This window comes from Bufo gargarizans, chromosome 11 (genome assembly GCF_014858855.1).
Source record: "Bufo gargarizans isolate SCDJY-AF-19 chromosome 11, ASM1485885v1, whole genome shotgun sequence".
Taxonomy (NCBI): Eukaryota; Metazoa; Chordata; class Amphibia; order Anura; family Bufonidae; genus Bufo; species Bufo gargarizans.
Window position 1 is genome coordinate 20,312,318 of NC_058090.1, and position 24,691 is coordinate 20,337,008.

Below are 24,691 nucleotides of genomic sequence, written 5' to 3' on the forward strand. Positions count from 1 at the left end.
GATATATACAGCCACCACTAGAGGGAGCTCAGTAGCTTATTATATACTAACATATAGGGACACTGCCATCAAATATTTGTTTTCTGACTTACTAGCAGCCTCTATGTATTTTTTTTATCTGCTGGATACAATATTGAAGTCCCTCCATGTTTTCTCTCCTGTCCTGGCTTTTTAACTTTGCTTGTGTTCGGACTTTTAGCAAATCAGACAGAGTCACTTAATTGTCTCATTCAGACCATTACTGCGGCCAGAGAGAGCCCCTGTTTTTTTTGGGGGGGGCTATCGTATATTATAGCATTACACATTACACTAATCATTGATCCTCTGTGGCCATCTTCATCTCGGTGTATTAAGAGAATGTATCATTCCAATTCTACACTTACTATTATCATGAGGATTACCAAGCAGTAACATCTTTCCCTCACCGCAGCTGTAAACTGACAATGGCTTACCTATCCATAGAGGAGGCCCGTACCCTTTTTGCTGACAGCTACTGAAAGACAAGATTGTGCATTTAATTCTCAATGTTATAGCACTGCCGAAACAAGAGAGAAAAACAGCCAAAAGTTCTAAAAAGAAATTGGGTTTTCTATGAATATTGAGTTTTAAAAAAATCCCCCTTCGTGATGGAAGTCGTGAGGCCAGTGAGCTGCCATCCATGACACATTGTAGCAGAAATGGCTGGTGATTTATTAGCAGGAGCGTCTTCACCCAGAAGCTGCTGTGAATGGATTCCTGCTGCAGACGACGCACCTGCGATCAGACAAACACATTTGTCAGAAATCATTAGCTTGATTAGTCAGTCAGGTAATATCTCTGCGGTCATCGGACTCGTCAGGACGGAGCTTGTTTCCTTTATGCCTCTGATTAATTAGTCTTGTCTTACATGGTATGTCAGATGCCAGCAGCAGGAATGAATTACTAGGATGTACGCAGCTCCTCCGCCACCTAAGAACAGTCTCCTGCCCGCATCTTCCACGTCACGCCATGAGGAGGACGACTACTCATCACTGGAGGAAAACTCATCTGGAAAATAAAGATTTCTCTGCCTCTGATTAATATGGACTTTTCCTATATTGTTCCATGTAAATCTATCTGTTCCCCTGTCCATTAATCTCCGTTCCCCCCCATTAGGCGAGCCGCCAGGCATCAGCCAGTGACATGCGTGACATATGTTACACGGTTAACAAATTGCCGCAGCCGCGCTCCTCTATTTCGGAATGTAAAAATCCAGCAGAATTCAATATATCAAGGAAATGAGTAGAGAAAAATACAATGTGGGGGGAGGGGGAGGGGGGGGCTCTGTAATGTTACAATGTTATCAATAGTGTCAATAATTATATCACAGATGTAGCAAATGTTACACTGACATTTAACTCATTGCCTGCTGCTCACTCCAGTGGTTTATAAAACCCTCATGTGAATTTACTGTTCTCTACATCTATGGTAATATATTATTAGTATGACTGATCTGTGGGGTACACCTGCAAGGACCCCCATCCATCCCAGGGATGTTATATTATTATGGAAGGAAGCCATCTTTCATGTGAGATGCAGAGTCAAATAACTTACCGGCCCTCAATCTAGCACTATTTGACTGGCTGCAGAGGGGCCGCAGCCTTTTATTGGCCGATGACATCATCAGGGAGCCTATCAGTCACTGCTTTCTCCTCCCGCACCCCCTCCTTCTTGGGTACAATCAATCACTACCCAGGTCTCATCCTCCAGCTATGGTCCATCTGGTTGCCACTTATTCTGGTCATAGAGGGCCCGGGGGTTACCGTATGCAACGTCCTGACCTTGTAGAAGTTATGGAGAAATATCAGGGCTCCCCCACCAGTGCATCTAATGCCAGGCCCATTGCACCCCCACAGGTTACCAGTTCAGCCCCGTTGCCCCCCATTCATCCCATCGAAGCGCTGATCAATGAGCCCCTAACATGGAGTAGGAGGCGAGTATACACAAGACATATCCATTACCAGGACTGATGGGGCGGCCGGGGAATAGGAAACAAATGCGGCAATGTTTGTTTTGGAGAAGTAATGAACAGGATATATTCATGCGCCGCACAATCATCTCATCAAGCATATTGGAAATTGTCAAACACGCAAATGAATGACTGTTGTTGTTGGCACAGATGTGGATCCATTATATCGAGGTCTCCTGCTCCATAATTGATGATTTGAGAACAAGTCTGGGGTCAACTTTACCCCGAGCTGGCCAACGAGCCCCCCGGAAGACCTATAGGCGGCGCTGTGATGTACGTGACCCATCCCTTCCGAATCTGTAATGAACATGTAGTAATCACTATAGTTAGTAATCACAATAAATCGAGTGGCGGATAAGAGCGCCAATTAATCATTTTCTAGTAATTAAGTAAATCTTCAATGCATTCAGCGGCTCGGATTCAATTTCAGAAAGGGTTTGTTGGTCAATTCATCAAGCGTTGTTTGTGTCAGAGGAATATGAAGAAAATGTGTTTTCATTAAGCCGTCTTCATAACTCACAATAGCCCGGAAAATAAGAACATTATTACTGCGATTTTAATGTAAAATTAACCGGCTCTTTCATTTGAATTATCGCAAAGGAGGATCCATAATCCAATATTAGATTATTCCGCTGAAGCCTCTTGGGTTTTAATTGCATCTTAATTCCCTTCCACAGCAAATAAAAAAAAAAGGAAATGGAGAAAACAAATGAAAGTGGGAAAATATTCCCCGTCTCCAGACATCTGCTTCAGTTATGGCGGCCAATCTAATCGCAAAGCGTTAACATGATGCGGGAGGGGTTATCTGGGGTTATCATTGCACTAGAAGCCAGCGGATACAGCATCATTCAGCAGAAGGAGCCGATACAATGTGATACAATATTGGAATGAACGGAGCTTTAATAATAGTAATAATACATCATAGGGGAAGACAATTACCGCAGATTATTCCATGTGGGACATCGACAACCATGAGGACCCAGAACAAGTGTGAACTGATCTGTGACGGGAGGGCGTCCAGACTATCCCTACGTCCCACCAGGCCTATCAGGGCAACCGAAAATCAGTTCCATTCACCTGAATGAGGTAGAAATCCATGGGTTTGCTGCCAAAATAAACCCATTCTGACGAATAGAACTGATTTTCGGTTACAAAAATTTCTGCAACAAAATCTGCCAGATGTGAATGCAGCCATAAGGTGGTCAGGACGCGACTGACGGAAAGGAAAACGTCTGGTAAACCTCAACACATGCCGGTGGATGCTGCTCGTTTCCACCTGATCACTAGGACATTGTTGACCTCCTTACTTACGGCTCTTTCACACAAGCGGATCCCGTGCGTGGAATCCACTGCGTGACTGAGAGCCAAGCCCCGTTCCGGACAGCAGAGACACGGAGCAGTAACATGGCTGATAACGCTCCGTGCCTCTCAGTGACCTTTTTACTACAAAATCACGGTGACAACTTTATCTCATGAGGTCACCGAGAGGCACGGAGCATCATCAGTCATGTGACTGCTCCGTGTCTCTGCTGTCCGGAACAGGGCTTGGCTGTCAGTCACGCAGCAGATTACCCGCACGGCATCCGCTCGTGTGAAAGAGCCCTTAGGCCTTGTTCACATTTCCATGTCTGTTTGACGTCTGTGGAAAATCATTTTGTTCATGTTTCATCCATTAAGATGTCCATGAAGGATCCATATTTGGTCCGTGTGTCTGTTTTTTGCCCCCCATGCGTCATCCGTATTCTATGGACGCTGCTCAGCTGAAAATGAATTTCCAGAGCGTCTCCTACCAGTGGTCCGTGAAACACTGAGAGGACAAGGATCCCGACTATGTTGTGTTGCTCATGGACCCATAGACTTCAATGGGCATGTTTGGTCCACATCACGGACCACCATAGGACAGACCAGCGACCCACAGTCACTGACGTGTGAACAAATACATAAAAAATCAATGGAGACGTGTGCTGTGTAAAACAGATGTGAACAAGGCCTTAGGTGAGTTCGCCTAAATGGTATTATGGCTGAATGAACCTAGCCGCCTCCTGATGTCAGTAGCCTCTCGGCGCTGCATAGGGAGCCTTTTCAATCCATACTCACAGACATCTTTCACCTTCATCTTTCCTTTAGGCCTCCCGCGGGCCCCCGTGGCCGTGCTGCGGCCCGCAAAATCACTTTAATGGGTCCGTGATCCACCCGTTCTGCAAAAAGATAGGACATGTTCTATCTTTTTGCCGAACGGAAGTATGGGACGAAACCCCACGGAAGCATTCCGTAGTGCTTCCGTAGGGTTCCGTTCCGTGCTTACATTCCGCATCTCCGGATTTGCGGACCCATTCAAGTGAATAGGTCCACATCTGTGATGCGGAATACCCACGGAACGGGGCCTGAGTTTTGCGGATCCACAAATGCGGTCCGCAAAACGGCTACGGAGCGCACACGTTCATGTGAAAGAGGCCTTATTGAGTGTATCCAAAAGCATAGAGTCAATACGAGCACACACCTGGAGGGACGCTGCGATGCACATCACTCCGTCCTCCTCCCCTCTGCGCGACATTTCGGAAGACCACGACTCCTTAGGCTACTTTCACATCTGCGCTAACCCTTTCCGTCATAGGATCTCAATAGCGGGGGAAACCGCTTCCGTTTTGTCCCCATTCATTATCAATGGGGACAAAACTGAACGAAATGGAAAGCTCCAAAATGCATTCTGGTCCGTTTGGTTGCGTCCCCAGCGCGGACAGAATAGCGCTGCCAGCTGCCGTGATGTGGTGCGGAGCAAGACCGACACAATAGAAATGGAGTTCATGACGGATCCGTCTTGGCTATTTTAAAGATAATGCAACCGGATCCGTTCAGAACAGATGCAGACGGTTGTATTATCGTGACGGAAGCGTTTTTGCTGATCCATGACGGATCCAGCTGGTGTTACTCATGCGCGTCGGAGGAAGAGAAGGTGGCAATTTATAGAGCAATAACATACATCAATAAACCATTGATATAACATCGATACATTGTTACAATTACCCCTTTATTCGGAAGTGATTGAGAAAATATACTATAAAAAAGCGTTACAGCTGTATATTTCATTTAACCCTTTTGGGATCAGCGAATCCAGTTCCACTAACCGCAGTATCTCTGTAGTAGCCTCGTTAGCTTGATAATTCACCCCCTCCATTACTGCATTTGGTCTCACTCCAGATCCGTGATTTTTATGACTGGTAATGGTGACCTGTAGACAACAGCTTTACCTTCAGATCCACAGACATTAACAATCAAATAGAAAACTGCGTTTGTCCGCATCTCAACCGCCCTGTGGCTGCTACATGTGAACGGACCCTTTACGCCAGAGGGCGGTCAGCTTGTGTATTATCTGGAGATTGAGGCAGAAAGCTGACAGCGGCGGGCAGCATAGTGGCTCCGTGGTTTTGCCATCCTGGGTCCTAATCTGATTAAGGGTTCATGCAGACAAACGTAAGGGCTCTGCGCCCATGCTGCGGACCGCAATTAAAGGACCATGGACACTGGCCGTGTGCACTCCGTGGTGCGGATGCAGACCCATTGACCTGAAAGGGTCCAAAATACAAAATACGGCAAAAGATTGGATACGTTTTATCTTTTGTGGTGCGGAGGCGTGGATCTGAAAGCCATGGAAGTGCTTCCATGTTCTTCGTCCGATACATACCTCCTTTCCGTAAAAGATAGGACATGTCCTATCTTTGGCCGTATCTTTGCGGATTGCGGATCTTTTGAAGTCAGTGCCAGTGCCTGTATATTGTGAACCGCACGGAGCCCTTACGTTCCTGGGCATGAGCCCTAAGGAGAATATCTCCATGAAGTTGGAATGTTCTCCCTATGTTTGCATGGCTTTCCTCCCAGACTGAGCGAGAACCTAGATTGTGGCCTCGCTGGGACGGTGAGTGATGCCAATGCCTGTAAAGCGCTGTGGAATCTGTCAGTGCGGCAGGAGGGTATGCAATTACCAGGTGTGAGTGGCGCCCCTAGTGGACAAATCCTTCCCGCCGTGACCCACATACTGTGACACCCTGCTGACTATGCTCGTTGTAACTCTCATTCTTCTGGTTATTTTCAGACTCCATGCACTTCAGAGTCATTTCTTCTTCTGTATTCCCATTGTCCTTACACCTTGTAGCAATATCTGATGACACCGAAAACTCCTGTTTTGTGGCTCCTTTTTTCCGTTTCTTGGTTTCTAGCTCCACCTTTCTTGGTAAAATAATGGAGAAAGTGCCTTTACATATGGAAGCAGCAGCTGCTAATAAAACCCAAACTTCTACAAGGTTAACGCCGTCATTAAAAATGTACTTGTTCTGAAAAACGGCAGCGGAGCATCTGACTTGTTAAATATTCATCATCATTTTATAGTAGTTTATAGCTCCAAAAGAGGGGAACCCTGGAGAGGGACCCCCCAGATATCACTGCAATTAGTTCTCTTTATTAGTGCTGCAGATGGATATGAGACAACCAGCAGATAGACAGACCGACAGGCAGACAGAGACAGACGGATAGATAGATATGAGATAGATAGATAATAGATAGACAGACAGACAGATAGATAGATATGAGATAGATAGATAGATAGATAGATAGATAGATAATAGATAGATAGATAGATAATAGATAGATAGATAGATAGATAGATATGAGATAGATAGACAGATAATAGATAGATAGATAAATAGATAATAGATAGATAGATAGATAGATAGATAGATATGAGATAGATAATAGATAGACAGACGGATAGATAGATAGATATGAGATAGATAGATAGATAGATAATAGATAGATATGAGATAGATAGATAATAGATAGATATGAGATAGATAGATAATAGATAGATATGAGATAGATAGATAGATAATAGATAGACAGACGGATAGATAATAGATAGATAGATACACAATCATCTCCATTCCCACATAGTATCCCATAGGTTGCTATTACACATTACACATTGTTACATTGTTGCGTTCTCTTTATACAGCTGATTTGTCTTCTCCTCGGAGGCTGCAGCACATTGCACATTCAGGAAATGGAAAAAATAATCTGGGCCAAATGTGACATTGGATGAGCCACCATAGGTATGTAATGTGGAGGGCCCGGCTGGGTTGTGCTGCGCGCCTGTATTATATTAGCCAGGAAGACTCTAATCACATGTGCCATTTATAAGAGCTGGGAGACGCTGCGGCCGCTCTAAATGCTTTGTTGGTTCCATGTAATATGAGCCGTGGAATTTTATAAAGAACTTTAACAACAAATGTTCAATAAACGGACATATTTCCCCTAATCCCAGCCTTCGCCTAATACCGTCTATAGCGCACCGCACCCACTCATTACTCAGCCATCAGCCTCCTCCTCCTCCTGGTATATGGGAGGAAAGGCAAATAAATCAGACGTTTCTCCATAGGCTGCGGAATCCTATATGTTATCCTGCACATACAGTGCAGTGTACAGTGTAATGGGATGAAGGCAAATATCCTACAAGGCCCCGAGGTTAGATATAAAGCTTGCAAAATATGAAGATGGGTAACCGTGCGGTCACTTGTGTCATTCCTCCATGTATACAACATGTTATAAACTAAGAATTGGCGCAGTAATGAAAAGCAGGAAGTGCTCAACCCCATATGCATCGGCGCAGTGGCGAAACCTTGGCGCGGTGCTCGGGCTCAGACATGCCCTCCACAGTAGGATCTGTTGGCTAATCTCTCAATTTTACATCGGTATGAGGGTTTAGTAAGACCGCAGAGCGCACCTGTCTTTGTAGAAGTTATTGTTACACGACATGTTAGATTCATAAACGTGGATTACAGGATGAGCCGCCTTAGAGTTTCATCATCATAGCAGCGCGTCCACAGCCCTGATCCTGGTAACTCTCCAGCGACCTATTATAATTCCCTTATAATTTACATAAGAAGGGGATATAATAAAGGCATTTACAGTCAGGGCTGATATCAGCTCAGACTCAAAGCAGAAAAGAAGCAGCAGTGATGTTATTACATTTAATGTCAATTATTTATTGTTTTATTTATTTCAAATACAAATGTTTCTACTTATAATAAATATGCAACAAAATTGGTCATTGTTTTGATCTTTCTAAATAGGTCAGAACAGGGATAGACTGGGAACCTAAAGTGGCCCTGAAAAAATAAAATGAAAAAGTGGCCCCGTGTTGAATGTGGGTCCAGATTGACAGGGGGGGGGGGGGGGGGCAGAACAAGTAGGCAGCGGCAACTATACCACAGTGCAACACAAAATACTGCCCCAGCAGAGGCAACTATACCATAGTGCAACACAAAATACTGCCCCAGCAGCGGCAACTATACCACAGTGCAACACAAAATACTGCCCCAGCAGCGGCAACTATACCACAGTGCAACACAAAATACTGCCCCAGCAGCGGCAACTATACCACAGTGCAACACAAAATACTGCCCCAGCAGAGGCAACTATACCATAGTGCAACACAAAATACTGCCCCAGCAGAAACAACTATACCATAGTGCAACACAAAATACTGCCCCAGCAGAGGCAACTATACCATAGTGCAACACAAAATACTGCCCCAGCAGCGGCAACTATACCACAGTGCAACACAAAATACTGCCCCAGCAGCGGCAACTATACCACAGTGCAACACAAAATACTGCCCCAGCAGCGGCAACTATACCACAGTGCAACACAAAATACTGCCCCAGCAGCGGCAACTATACCACAGTGCAACACAAAATACTGCCCCAGCAGAGGCAACTATACCATAGTGCAACACAAAATACTGCCCCAGCAGAAACAACTATACCATAGTGCAACACAAAATACTGCCCCAGCAGAGGCAACTATACCATAGTGCAACACAAAATACTGCCCCAGCAGAGGCAACTATACCATAGTGCAACACAAAATACTGCCCCAGCAGAAACAACTATACCATAGTGCAACACAAAATACTGCCCCAGCAGAGGCAACTATACCACAGTGCAACACAAAATACTGCCCCAGCAGAGGCAACTATACCACAGTGCAACACAAAATACTGCCCCAGCAGAGGCAACTATACCACAGTGCAACACAAAATACTGCCCCAGCAGAGGCAACTATACCATAGTGCAACACAAAATACTGCCCCAGCAGAGGCAACTATACCATGGTGCAACACAAAATACTGCCCCAGCAGAGGCAACTATACCATAGTGCAACACAAAATACTGCCCCAGCAGAGGCAACTATACCAAAGTGCAACACAAAATACTGCCCCAACAAAGCCAAATACCACAGTGCAGCACAAAATACTGCTACCCCAGCAACAGTATTAAACCGTATCACTGTCCTGAGGACATCCACACAGTTGAATTCAGAAGAGACCCCCGGCCAGGTGCTTAAGTACCTGATGCTGAGAGTATTAGATTGTTATGTACTTGGCTGTGAAGAGGGCTCAGGCGGCCCCCTGTGCATCAGCCCACTGGGAAATTTCCATGTAGGGTCCACCCCTGGGTTAGGAATCTGTGCTGGATCATTCCATCATCTCACAGCCAATTTATAGTGAAATATCCTGACAATGTCCCCAGCAGATTGTGATATGTTCTTCTGGGTTTTTATTCTGATTCTATCCTGGTCTGTGGTCTGAAAGGCCCAGGACACAGTCTGTATGTGGCCCCTCAGCTCCCATTTGCCATAATACAGCTGTCTTCTTATGTGACAGTGGCCCCTGGACTCAGTTGCACCTGCTACCCCTGCACCCCCTACAGCAGGGATGTCAAACTCGTGGCCCTCCAGCTGTTGAAAAACTACAACTCCCATCATGCCTGGGCATACTGCAGCTATCAGGGAATGCTGGGAGTTGTAGTTTTGCAACATCTGGAGGGCCATGAGTTTGACATCCATGCCCTACAGCTACACCTGGATAACGGGAGGAGAAAACTGAAGAGAACAATAAGTATAAGGGCTCATGAACACAAACGTATTTTTTTGCTGACCGTATGCGGAAACATTCACTTCAATAGGGCTATAGAAAATACGGAAGTTACTCCGTGTGCATTCAGTTTCCGTTTGTCCACATGGCCGTTCCGCAAAAAAGTAGTGCATGTCTTATTATCGTCCGAAAATCATGGTCCGAGGCCCCATTCAAGTCAATGGGTCCCAAAAAATACGGAACGCACACGGAACACATCCGTATGTATTCTGTATTTCATCCGTATTTTGCGGATCCATACTGTAGAAATGCTATGCCCAGCCCATATTGCTCATGTGTTTGGTGATTAATAAGTTACTGTTTTCGATCCGCAAAAAAACTGATCAAATACGGAAACCATATGGATATGTTTTGTGCAATAACAGAACGGGGGAGGACTTAAATCAGAGAAAAAAAACTCAGATACGGAAGAACGGATCCGTGAAAAACGCACCGCAAAACAACAACGGTTGTGTGCATGAGCCCTAAGTATGTGACTGATGATAACAGTGACCGTCACAATAGACGTAAAGTGTTAATATTATTAGAGCATGTGCTACTCATGTGAAAAGAAGTTGGTGTCCATCAGTGAAGGGGTTAATTCTGGAACACTTCTCCCTGTAATAATATCAAAAGCATTTACAGAACTTCGCACCTTTTCATGTCGCCCGGCAGAGTAATTAATTCCACACATGTCAATACCAGATGCTAAACGATAAAAATAAAGTAACAGAAATGTCTCATTCTACACCGATCAGTTCTCCCTCCTCCACCGAGTCCACCGGTGATAAGAGCCACGAGGAACCCCAACATCCGCTCAGGAGCGTCAAATAGCTGCTGACATTGCTGAAAAGACGTCCTTCACATCCACCATAATATAATAGAGATACCCAGGTTATACCAGCATGGTCCATATCACTGTATACAAGAAGATGTATAACTTATACCAGCTGTACATATATAATTATATACAGGAGATGCCCAGGTTATACCAGCTGTACATATATAATTATATACAGGAGATGCCCAGGTTATACCAGCTGTACATATATAATTACATACAGGAGATGCCCAGGTTATACCAGCTGTACATATATAATTATATACAGGAGATGCCCAGGTTATACCAGCTGTACATATATAATTATATACTGGAGATCCCCAGGTTATACCAGCTGTACATATATAATTATATACAGGAGATGCCCAGGTTATACCAGCTGTACATATATAGTTATATACAGGAGATGCCCAGGTTATACCAGCTGTACATATATAATTATATACAGGAGATGCCCAGGTTATACCAGCTGTACATATATAATTATATACAGGAGATGCCCGGGTTATACCAGCTGTACATATATAATTATATACAGGAGATGCCCAGGTTATACCAGCTGTACATATATAACTATATACAGGAGATGCCCAGGTTATACCAGCTGTACATATATAATTATATACAGGAGATGCCCAGGTTATAGCAGCTGTACATATATAATTATATACAGGAGATGCCCAGGTTATAGCAGCTTGGCTCCAGAATCACATCATTACTTCTCTACAGTCTGCAGGGAGAATGATGAAATTTTCCGTTTTTCCTCCTTGGTTATTATAACAGACGGTCGATTTGGACGTTATATAGAAATAACAGATAATAATTCTGAGCGCTGTGGAGCTTGTGCACAGTGCGGAGCGGCTCTGCCATCTGCATGGTCTTCTGCCGTCGCTGCGGACCCTGGAGAACCAGCGTGGGGGATATTTACGATGTGCAGAGCAGAAACTTAGCTAATCGTTCTCAGATTTATTCCCTGCGTATTACCATTTCCTCGCCGCCGCCGCGGCAGTTCCTGGTCAGTGCGGGACGTTAATCTTGCGCTCCGGACTCCAGTGATACGTTTATGGGGAGCCGGGATCTTGTGTCATCAATGTTCTGTCCTCAAGTTACATCGAAAGGAATATATGGTAATAACGATTGGATGGCGCAGCTGCAGCGCTGACGTCACTGGGCTCCAAGGGGTTCCAGGAATGAGAGAGAAGTGTGGAGGAAGGGACACGCCCTGCAGAATCGGGAACACAGACGAGTCCGAGACATAACGAAATCCCCATTACAAGTGGCAGTAGGTAGACTGAGAGCACCCGGACCCTCAAGACAGGGCCGAAGGGCCCGCTCCTCTAGGAATAGACATTCTGCAGCATACAAATAGACTTTGGCGCACATTTGTTAAAAATTGTGTTTTCAAAGTTTCGGGTGAAAACTGATATATGTCCGTCCAAGCAGTGTAACGTGTGCGCTTCAAAAATGTATCTGTGGCATCCAGTGTACTTTTTCCGTAGACGGCGTCCCGGATGCCTCCCGCCCTGCATCTGGACCTTCGCAAGCGACCACATCCACTTCCGTGTCCCAGCGCACCATCCTAATGTCCTTACCCCAGGCATTTGAACGTAAGCGCAAATACCCAGCCACCCACCATCATGTATACCCAAGCATCATATACTTCAATTAATGAAATTGTACATTTCTATTAGAAAAAAGCTCTAAAGTGGCCCATTTTGAGCCTCAGCGACGCTCCTCTGTCCTCTGTTTACATAACAGCGGAGACTTGTTAACACTGACTGTACACAGAGGACAGAGGAGCGTCGCTGAGGCTGACAATGGGCCACGTTACCGCCATTACTATTGGTATCCCTGCCCCAACACTTCATCCACTACATGTCTATAGGTAGGGAAAGGAGTGATGGTGACTAGGGGGTGAACGGATGACCTTCACGAATGTTTCACAGGCTGGAATATGTCCCGATATATGACAAAGGGAGATGAAATTCCATCTGTATTATAATATTTTACTTTCTTTATACGGTTGGAATCAAAGTATCACAGGGCGACCATCTTTAGTGACAACATCCCTGGTGGTCTGGGGTGTTGAAGGGATTCATTTACACATCTAGCCTTCAGAGGGCCATACTACACAGGTACCCTCATGGTCCAGAGTGAAAGGGTTAATAGGCACCCCCTTGATGGTCTACGCCAGTGTTCCTCAACTCCAGTCCTCGGGGCCCATATGCAGGTGATACAATTAGTGTCAGGACTTACCACAGGTCTTCACTCTATGAGATATTCAGGGGGCCCTGAGGGCTCGGGTTCACACTGGTCTATGCTACTGAAGGGTTTTTATCCTACACTACTTTAAACCAATAGGGATGACGTCATTCACCCCTTCACCACCCTAGACCACCAGAGATACACTTAATTAGGCATTCTCAATCTCAGATGCTCCAGTTAACTCCTTCACCATCTCAGACCATGAAGCTATAACAGGACAACATTCCCTCCCCTTGACCACCAGGGATACCTCCAGTGTGGACACCCAGCCTCTTCACACTGCTGACAGTGCAGCAGCTCATCATCTGCTCATCCGCATGCAGTGTCTCTATAATCATGGGACGTGCTACGGCTTTCTATGCCTGTCCATGTGCTGAGTCCTCACCCACAGACTGACGGTTTCTTGGCGTGTAAAGGGTGCAATGACTCAAGAACTTCTCTTTCTTTCTCAGCCTTAGCTGTAAATGATCTAGAAACGTTCTGGGGTCCTGGAGATGGCACGGATCGTCGTCTGATCGGCGCACATTTCCATCTCTATACAAAACCTTCTTTACATGTTTTTCATGCAGGTGTGATAATAATGGCTTTTAATGAGTTTCTGAAGAAGAGAGAATCTTCGGTGACATTTTGCCTTCTATTCTGCATCACAAACCGACAATTTCACAATTCACTTTTTTTTTTCCAGTTCGGCTTTTACATTTCTCCATTCCATAGAATTACAGGAGACTTCGCTCCACCATGAACCTGCACTGTACTGAGGCCTGTGCAGATGGGCAGCAGACGGCGACACCACGTGGTATCAGTGTGTAGTGCCCCAGAGAAGCACTACTATTCCTACACCCTGCTACTGTCTCTAATGGTTCACACATAATGTCATCTGTGTATTTATTCCAGGTCCTCCTACATTGTGCATTCATAATTAGTGATGGACGAACATCAGCTGGGCCGATTCGCGAACACGATCAAATGCTCACGAACCACAAGTTTGCCACAGGCTCCATTCACTTTGATGGCAGGCGAACCTGAAAAACCTTCAGGTCATATTTGCAGCCACCAAATACTTACTGGAAGTGCACAAGTAGTCTAACAACATGGACAGTGACCAGAGGGGGATCAATGGCAAACATTCCCACAAAAAATATGTATTTTAATCAACGGCCATTTTTATGCGTCTTGAAGGGAAACTGTCAAAAATGTGCCCTGCTGGAGCCTAGAAAATTTTTATTTTAGGCCACGGGAGAACAGGCCCCAAAAATTAGGCATTCACCTGACAGAAAAGAACAAGTGATTATGTGACTGGAGGTATATCAGGCGGTCACTGGATAACGATTTTGCTGCAGGCCGGTACAAATGCAGGTCAAATACATATGTTTAAAAGAACTAAAAATATAAAATGCCGCTGTATATACATAAAACAAGGACCATTCTTTGTTCTGGGTGGTGGCGGATATGTGTGGGCTGGCATGAGAAAATTCAATTAAACGTGGTCGTCACAAGTGTTGAATTCCTCCGAGATCCATGCCTCATAAATTTTTAGAAATGTGAGGTAGTCCACACTATCATGAGCTAGGCGAGAGCGCTTATCAGTCATGATCCCCCCTGCTGCGCTGGACATCCTTTCGGACAGGACACTCAACGAGGGGGAAGCCAAGAGTTCCATGGCAAATTGTGCCAGCTCTGGCCACATGTCAAGCCTGCACACCCAGTAGTCCAGGGGTTCCTCGCTTCTCAGAGTGTCCACATCAGCCGTTAACCCAATGTAGTCGGACACCTGTTGGTCTAGGTGTTCCCTGAGGCTAAATCCGGAGGACGGCTGTCGATGGGTTTGCTGCAAGAATTATCTCATATCTTCAAACCGCCCTCTTCTTGCAGGCGCGGTAGGATTGGTACCCGCGCCTGTTTCGCTGTGGGTGGAAATTCCTCTGCCAGAGCCCGCAACAGCAGACTGCAGCATCTCTCGAAACAATGCCTGGAAGTGCTGCATTCTGACAGCGCTCTGTGATGCTGGTAACATGTCCGCCATTTTGTGTTTGTATCGGGGGTCTAAGTACGTTGCCACCCAGTACTGGTCCTTGCCCTTTTTGCTTTTTATATGGGGGTCCCTTTTCAAACACTGGAGCATGAAGGCCCCCATTTGCACTAAATTGGAAGCGGTGGAGCGGCCCGGCTCCTGCTCATCGCCCAGGATAATGTCGTCCTCGGTCTCCTCCCCCCAGCAACGGACAACACCAGGGATCCCAGAAAAAGTTTAAAGCCTGCTCTTCTTGCTCCTCCTCCGCCCCGGCACCATCCTCCTCTGACTCCTCTTCAGACTTCTGCTGACTTTTCTCAGATGGAGAAGCCCCCCCAGGGAATTCATTCAGCATTGCGACTTCCTCATCTTCCTGCTCCTCGATGACTTGATCAATTACACAACGCAATGCACGCTTCCAGAAAGAAGGCGTAAGGTACGATGTCACTGATGGCGCCCTGGCTGCGACTGACCAGTTTGGTGATCTCATCAAATGGCGACAGAAGTCTGCATGCGTCGCGCAGGAGCAGCCACTGGCGCGGTGATAAGAAACCAAGCTCCCCAGAACCCGTCCTGCCGCAGAGTTCGTGCAGGTAGTCGTTAACGGCACGTTTCTGCTGGAGCAGCCTATCAAGCATATACAAGGTGGAGTTCCAGCGCGTCGGGCAGTCACAAATCAGACGTCTGACGGGCAGGTGGTGTCACTGCTGAACGTCAGCAAGGCGAGCCATGGCCGTGTAAGATCTTCTAAAATGGCCGGAGATTTTCCTGGCCTGTCACAAGATGTCCTGGACCCCGGGGTGTTTGGCAACGAATCGCTGCACGACTACGTTCAGGATGTGTGCCATGCATGGCACGTGTGTCATTTTGCCCTCAGCAGATTGGCGCTGTTGTGGCACAACACTTTACCAACTGTCAAATTGAGCGGGGTTAGCCACTGATCGGCCTGTGACCGCAGAGCTGAAAGGAGTGCAGGACCGGTGTGGCTCTTGGCTTCCAGGCACAACAGCCGCAGCACAGCATGGCAACGTCTCACCTGGCACGTCGAGTAGGTTCTGGGGAGCTTGAGGGGTGCAGCGGAAGAGGTGATAGCAGCGAAAAAGGAGGAGTCAGCCGAGGAGGAGACAGAGGATGGAGTAGGAGGAGGAGAAGAGGCAGGCCTGCATGCAATCCGTGGCGGTAACACCAAATCCACACGGGTGCCACGGGTTACATGCTTGACGGCCGTCAGAAGGTTCACCCAGTGGGTAGTAAAAGTTATGTACCTTCCCTGCCCGTGTTTGCTAGACCACGTGTCTGTGGTCAGATGTATCTTGGCACCGACACTGTGTGCCAGAGATATATTCAATTGCCTCTGAACATGGCCATATAGCTCTGGGAGGCCCTTCTGGGAGAAATATTTCCTTCCGGGGACCTTCCATTGCGGTGTGCCAATGGCCACACATTTTCTAAAGGCCTCCGAGTCCACTAGGTTATATGGCAGTAGTTGGCGGGCTAGCAGTTCTGACAAGCGGTCAGCCATTGGGCAAGAGGGTTATCTGGCGTCATCAACTTTTTACGCTCGAACATTTGGGCCACGGAAAACTGCCTTTTGCCAGATGAATGCGACGACGGCACGGTGGAAGGTGGAGTGGAGGACAAATGGGAGGAGAAGGAGAAGAGGCAAGACGTGGAGCGCCGGGAGTGTGGCTTTGTGGGTTCTGACGGTGTTGCTCCCACTTGGCTCGGTGATGGGAGGCCAGGTGCCTTCTTAAGGCGGTCGTCCCTAGGTGAGTGTTGGGCTTACCGCGACTTATGCGTTGTCAGCAGTGGACAGGCAAAAAAAAGCCCACACTGCGGAGCCATGTGCCGGCGTTCTGGGAGCGCCAGATGTGACCGTGCATGGTGGATGGCTCGCTCCAGATACATTTGCAGTCTGCTTTTTGCCTCCTGTGCAATGTAAGTTCTGCCTGCTTCTCCTCCTTCTCCTCCCTCTCTGCTGCTCTGTCTCTCCCTCTGAACTCCCCTCCTCTTCCTCTCTTCTGGGCACCCACATGATGTCCATCGACACGTCATCATAATCACCTTCACCACCACTGACATTAGAGATCTCAGAGTAGGAAGCAACAGTGGGGACCACCCTCCTTGGGCTGATCTGGCGTCAGACTGCTGGGTGGCGGCCGTTGCTACCTCCTCTTCCTCATCCGATGCCAAGAATGGCAGCACATCGATAAGGTCTGGGAATGAATGGGAAAATAATTCCTCTGACTCAAGTGGAGAGGCTATCGTCAAGGTGGTGTCTTTGGGGGTGCACACAGCAGAGTGTGAGGAGGGATCAGATACAGAGGATGAGGAGGGTGCAGAAGCGGAACACTAAGTGAGCCACTCAACCAAGTCTGGTGAGTCCTTTGACATCGCACAAACCTTCTCCAACTTCCCACTTAGGCTCCGGCCTGGTGCACCTGCCCAACACCTACCACCCCTGCAGAATGGCCTGCCCCTTCTTCTGCTTGTCATTTTCTAAATTACCCTGTGACAAAGTCCCTAGAGAAGAGCAGTATCTGTGGAAGCAGGTATATGGCAGGCCTCAATCAATATTTGCTGGAAGCAGGTAAATCAAACCCCTTAATCAATATTTGGTAGAAGCCGGTGTATCACACCCCTTAATTCGTTTTTTGGGGGGCAGCAGGTATATCACACCCGTTGCAATTACTTATTCCAATAGCGTTTGTCCCTCTATATACCTGCGGTATCGCAGCAGAACGGCACACAACTGCTGCACAATACAAATACACTATAATATACTCTCTATGTTAGAAAGTATATTATAAGTACCGTATATTGCACCCCTCAGTATATCACACCTATCGATAGCACATCTATACCAGTCCTTAAAAGAACTTTTGTGGCCCTATTAGCCAGCGTTTGGTGTCTCTAACAGCCTGTCCCTGCTCCACACAGCAACCTCTCCCTACACTGACAAAACACAGAATGTAAAATGGCGGCCAGATCAGGTTTATTTATATGGTAGGGGGTGCTTCCATGTGCTGAAACGTCTCAATTGGCTGTCCTGTCCCACCTGATGGATGTGTCATGGGTCAAAGTACGGTCCTATGCAAAAAAAGAAAAAATGGCGCGTGCGAAAATCGACATATGTTCGCATGTTCGGTGAACAAGCAAAGTTCGCCGCAAAATGACCGCCAGGCAAACCGCAAGGCCATCTCTGTTCATAATCTTGCTATGAAACTGTTATGTTTATGTTATGCGCCTGGTTCACCAGCAGGTGGCAGTGGATATGGCAGAGAGATCTTTAGATAGAATGGAACTTACCATTCCATTCTCCCCCCTGTTAGCCAAAAGTGGGCTAGCCCAGCAGCTTCCTACCAAGGGTAGGGTTGTATGTAGATTCGACAGTGGAGCTGAGAAGACATGAAAGATGGAGCAGTGAGGGAAAGGTCCCCCTCCTGCAGCAGGAGTCTCCCCAGGGAAGCAGCTCATAGAGCACCATGACTCCTTACAGATACAGATAGAGTATTGCGAGGGGCTCAACAGCCAAAGGCACCCCACTCAAAAGGTACTAGAACAGTCATAAAGACCATCTACCAGACAGAAGCCAGAGTTTAGCAGAGCAGAGAGATAAAGCAGTATATTCGTTTGCCTGCCAGTTTACCCCAAAGCCTGCCGGAACCAAGAGGAAAGAAGCTCAAGTATATTCTGGCTGCAAGTTTATTCAGGTCAATCTGTTGAACTTTCACCAAGTCTGGACTCGACTTATTCTCCACCTCCTACAACTATCCCCTTTATTGTTCCGGAGCCTAGCCCTGGGATACGACAGTATCCAGGTAGGAGCACCGTGACACACACAGACTATTAAGGCCGAAGCATCACCACTCGGCATTCTTAAAACCTGGGACCTGATAAGGGGGGGCAGGTGCTGGTGCTGCAGTGTGGCGTTTGCCTCGGATATAAGCATCCATTTGTATTCGGAAATTATCCCATTACTGACGCAGTGAGGTGCCCTACTGAGGCTGTTACCTGGGGTTTTACATAGGACTGCAGCCTTGGTATCAGGTAGATTCCTTTTTGTTTTGTAGTTCTCCATATATCGTATCGCAGGTCGGTACCTTTCCTTTAGTCTCGGATTCGTCTCCGGTCTTCAGTTCTTGTTTTTTTTAGGACACAGTCATGTAAGTGTTTCCCTCCCGGACTCTACCACCAGCACTTACCTCCCAGGTAGTGGGTCCCACGCTGCGTTCTGTCAGACGCTTCATCTTCTGTACGCTCAGCGTGTCGCATTTGAGGACGCACCGGGTAATTTGTTGCTTAGCGTGAGACTAAAAGACATGTCTGGAGGGAAGAAGACTGTGATAAAGAACGCCAGTCATGGAGTCTGCAAGTGACCGCCAGCTCCCGGAATAACGCAGCGCAGGATGGGGCCCAATGATCCAGCAAATGCACTTCTTACAATGACTCACCCAGCTTTCCCAGGATCATGAAAGGTGAAGAGCAAGACTTGACCATGTATGCAGAATCTCATCATCTGCTCCCATAGAGCTCCACAGGGTGACAACTCTGCTCCGGCTGGCATGGCTCCCATATTGGTTGTCACCCAGATTTCCCAGCAGTGGATACGTCGGAATGCTATCCGGCAGAGCCTGGTGTCTCTGTAGCGGGAGGCGCAGGGCGGGATAGCCCCAGTCGCTGATTAAATATTTATCTAAGTTAATTGCGCCTTGTATCCAAGTTTAAAGGACACTTATCGCTGTGAGACACGATTAAAAGACGAGAGCGCGAAGGAAGCGGATCCTGCGGAAATAAAGACGAGGAGATTACCATAGATGACGGTCGCCTGACGCAGGAAGCCATATTGAAATCTGCAGCATCCCAAGTCAGCGACCCAAAAAGAGCTGGAAACTGAGGCACGAAGAAAGGTCAAATACATAATTATTTCCCAGAAGCCATCACTCCTGACCGCCAGCGGTGAAAATGCAGATTATCTGGAGAACGCAGAGCGAATACTCAACGTCCAGGAATCAGCTGCAGAGAAGGGTCTCAGGCCCCACATCTGACCTTCAGCCACTCTAGTCACATCCAGAGCTTTAGCCAGAATTCTGGGGGCCCCCTGCAATGTCTAAGGCCCCTTTCACACGGGCGAGTATTCTGCGCAGAAGCAATGCGTGACGTGAACGCATCGCATCCGCACTGAATCCGGACCCATTCATTTCAATGGCTCTGTGTACATGAGCGGTGATTTTCATGCATCACTTGTGCGTTGCGTGAAAATCGCAGTGTGCTCTATATTGTGCGTTTTCCAAGCAACGCAGGCCCCATAGAAGTGAATGGGGCTGCGTGAAAATCGCAAATATCCGCAAGCAAGTGCGGATGCGGTGTGATTTTCACGCACGGTTGCTAGGAGACGATCGGGATGGAGACCCGATCATTATTATTTTCCCTTATAACATGGTAATAAGGGAAAATAATAGCATTCTGAATACAGACTGCTTAGTACAATAAAAAAAAATATTTAACTCACCTTAATCCACTTGCTCGCGCAGCCGGCATCTCTTCTGTCTTCATCTTAGCTTTGTGCAGGAACAGGACCTGTGGTGACATCACTCCGCTCATCACATGACCCACCACCATGGTAAAAGATCATGTGATGGACCATGTGATGACCGGAGTGATGTCACCACAGGTCCTTTTCCTGTACACAGCAAAGAAGAAGAGAGAAGAGATGTCGGCTGCGCGAGCAAGTGGACTAAGGTGAGTAAAAATTTTTATTTTATTTTTTTAACCCTTCCAGCGCTATTGTACTATGCATTCTGTATTCAGAATGCTATTATTTTCCCTTATAACCATGTTATAAGGGAAAATAATACAATCTACACAACACCGATCACAAAAGTTCGGGTTTGGAAAAATTGTGCATGTTCCTGCAACGCACCCGCACCTTTTCCTGCAACGCCCGTGTGAAACCAGCCTAAGAGTTACATTTTGTCTTCAGAGCTGAATTCACAATTCTGCTGACTTCCTGTTAACTCTCAAGTTGCACTTCCCTCTTCTACTCCTTGGGTCAGTATCTGAATTATTACTTATCTGAAAGAAGCTCCTGCAGTTACATCCAGAGCTGCATTCATAGTTCTGCTTTCTCCCTGTTAGTTCTCAGGCTCTCACAGCTCCCTGCTGCCCCCTGCTGGCTTAACATCGTATAAAGCCCTAGATTATTCTCCAGAACGCAGCAGGGCCCAGTGCATTGTCAGATCCCACCTGATACACCCCTGTTGGAGAAGATGATGGGGAGCACTCACACAAGGACTGCGCAGAGCATGGTCCTGATCCTGGGACCTGCGACTTCTGCAGCAGTGCCCCTCCCCCCATCATATTTCATACAGAGAAGATTCAGCACGGTTTGGATGCTCTGATGTGTCGCAGTGACACGGTGTAAACCGCCAGAGAGCCCATTACCGCCTCTCGCAGGGACCGTGTCTTATTCTTTTCTTAAGAAAGGTTTGTGATTTGAGAAGGAGATTTGCACCCCTGGAAGTAAGTGAGAGGCGTCTTACGGTCTGATGTCTTCTGACTGCCGATGCGCACATTTATTATCTCAGCTCAGAATTGTGCTCGTCTCACGGAGATATATTCTTTTAATTCCACCCAGGAGCTCCGTGAATAATTCTCCAGATATAGGATCATATATAAAGTGCCGCTTCCCGCCTCCGATTATGATGTCAATACGTCTGCAAATACTTTTCTGGAACATTTTGTACACGTCAGTCACCTCCAGAGCTGCTGTTCTCTTTCTCTTTTCACTGAGCTGGCATCTCCCCATTACCCCCTGCTGGTTCAGTGTCTGCACAGAAGACCTGCTGTATTATAAGATCTGGGCGGCTGGTGGTGGGTGAGGTGTCTAGGACCTTCCTGCTGCACAAGTGACCCCAACATGTAATGTGCTACCGGCGGGGGGCGACTGACACCCCTATGTATCAATGGGTTTCTATCTAGGCCCCAGCTTCAGGATGTACAGAGGTCCTAGGACAGAGGCTGCTGCTCTGCTGCTCTCCTTGGATATCGCAGGGTTAATCCCACTATTCTCCCTCTGCAATAATGTTATACTTTGTAATTAGCACTAAAATAACAAATATCCCCAGATCCGAGGTTTCTTGGATCCTGCAGAAGCCTCATAACACGGTCCCTTGGATCCTGCAGAAGTCTCATATGGTCCCCTGGATCCTGCAGAAGCCTCAGATGGTCCCCTGGATCCTGCAGAAGTCTCATATGGTCCCCTGGATCCTGCAGAAGCCTCAGATGGTCCCCTGAATAGAGTTGAGCGAACACCTGGATGTTCGGGTTCGAGAAGTTCGGCCGAACATCCCGGAAATGTTCGGGTTCGGGATCCGAACCCGATCCGAACTTCGTCCCGAACCCGAACCCCATTGAAGTCAATGGGGACCCGAACTTTTCGGCACTAAAAAGGCTGTAAAACAGCCCAGGAAAGAGCTAGAGGGCTGCAAAAGGCAGCAACATGTAGGTAAATCCCCTGCAAACAAATGTGGATAGGGAAATGAATTAAAATAAAAATTAAATAAATAAAAATTAACCAAAATCAATTGGAGAGAGGTTCCATAGCAGAGAATCTGGCTTCCCGTCACCCACCACTGGAACAGTCCATTCTCAGATATTTAGGCCCCGGCACCCAGGCAGAGGAGAGAGGTCCCGTAACAGAGAATCTGTCTTCATGTCAGCAGAGAATTAGTCTGCATGTCATAGCAGAGAATCAGGCTTCACGTCAGCCACCACTGCAACAGTCCATTGTCATATATTTAGGCCCAGCACCCAGGCAGAGGAGAGAGGTCCCGTAACAGACAATCTGGCTTCATGTCAGCAGAGAATCAGTCTGCATGTCATAGCAGAGAATGAGGCTTCACGTCAGCCACCACTGCAACAGTCCATTGGCATATATTTAGGCCCAGCACCCAGGCAGAGGAGAGAGGTCCCGTAACAGACAATCTGGCTTCATGTCAGCAGAGAATCAGTCTGCATGTCATAGCAGAGAATGAGGCTTCACGTCAGCCACCACTGCAACAGTCCATTGGCATATATTAAGGCCCAGCACCCAGGCAGAGGAGAGAGGTCCCGTAACAGACAATCTGGCTTCATGTCAGCAGAGAATCAGTCTGCATGTCATAGCAGAGAATCAGGCTTCACGTCACCCACCACTGCAACAGTCCATTGTCATAAATTTAGGCCCAGCACTAGTGTTGAGCGGCATGTCCCATATTCGAATTCGCGAAATTTTGTGAATATTCGAAAGAATATTCGGAAAATATTCGCGATTATTCAAATTCGTTATTATTTCGCATATGCGATAATTCGAATTTTCGCATCGCATAATACATATGCTATGCAAAATTCACATGTGCGCTAATGAAATCGCCTTACGAAGATTCGCAACTCAATTCAATCACTAATGTATGAATGCAATGCCCTTTGCCTCTGTTCTGGGACAAGTGTAGATATTCGCATGTGCGCTAATAAAATCGCCTTACGAAGATTCGCACCTCAATCACTTTCTAGGGAATGTGAGACTTTTGGGAATCAATCGAGATACAGTGGGGGGTGATGACAGTAGTTGACAGAGTACAGATCAATGTAATCTGTAAGGTGGAAAGTAAAATAAAAAATACGAATATTCGTAAATCGAATTTTACGAAGTTCTACGTATTCGCGAATATGGTGCTATACTATATGACTGCACAGGCCTTTGCCTCTCTGTTCTGGGGACAAGTGTAGATATTTGCATTTGCGTTAATAAAATCGCCTTACGAAGATTCGCAGCTCAATTCAATCACTAATGTATGAATGCAAAGCCCTTTGCCTCTGTTCTGGGACAAGTGTAGATATTCGCATGTGCGCTAATAAAATCGCCTTACGAAGATTCGCAACTCAATTCACTAATGTATGAATGCAAAGCCCTTTGCCTCTGTTCTGGGACGTGCCGATATTCGCATGTGCGCTAATAAAATCGCCTTACGAAGATTCGCGCCTCAATCACTTTCTAGGCAATGTGAGTAAGATCTGAGCTGTTGGACCTTTGGGAAACAATCAATTATATGTGTACTGTAATTTTGTGGGGGGGGGGGGGGGGAAACAAAAAACGAATATTCGTTTTTACGAATATATAGCACTATATTCGAAATATTCGCGAAATCGCAAAGTTGCGATATTCGCGAAAAAAAATTGCTTTTCGAATATTCGCGCTCAACACTACCCAGCACCCAGGCAGAGGAGAGAGGTCCCGTAACAGACAATCTGGCTTCATGTCAGCAGAGAATCAGTCTGCATGTCATAGCAGAGAATGAGGCTTCACGTCAGCCACCACTGCAACAGTCCATTGGCATATATTTAGGCCCAGCACACAGGCAGAGGAGAGAGGTCCCGTAACAGAGAATCTGTCTTCATGTCAGCAGAGAATCAGTCTGCATGTCATAGCAGAGAATGAGGCTTCACGTCAGCCACCACTGCAACAGTCCATTGGCATATATTTAGGCCCAGCACCCAGGCAGAGGAGGGAGGTCCCGTAACAGAGAATCTGTCTTCATGTCAGCAGAGAATCAGTCTGCATGTCATAGCAGAGAATCAGGC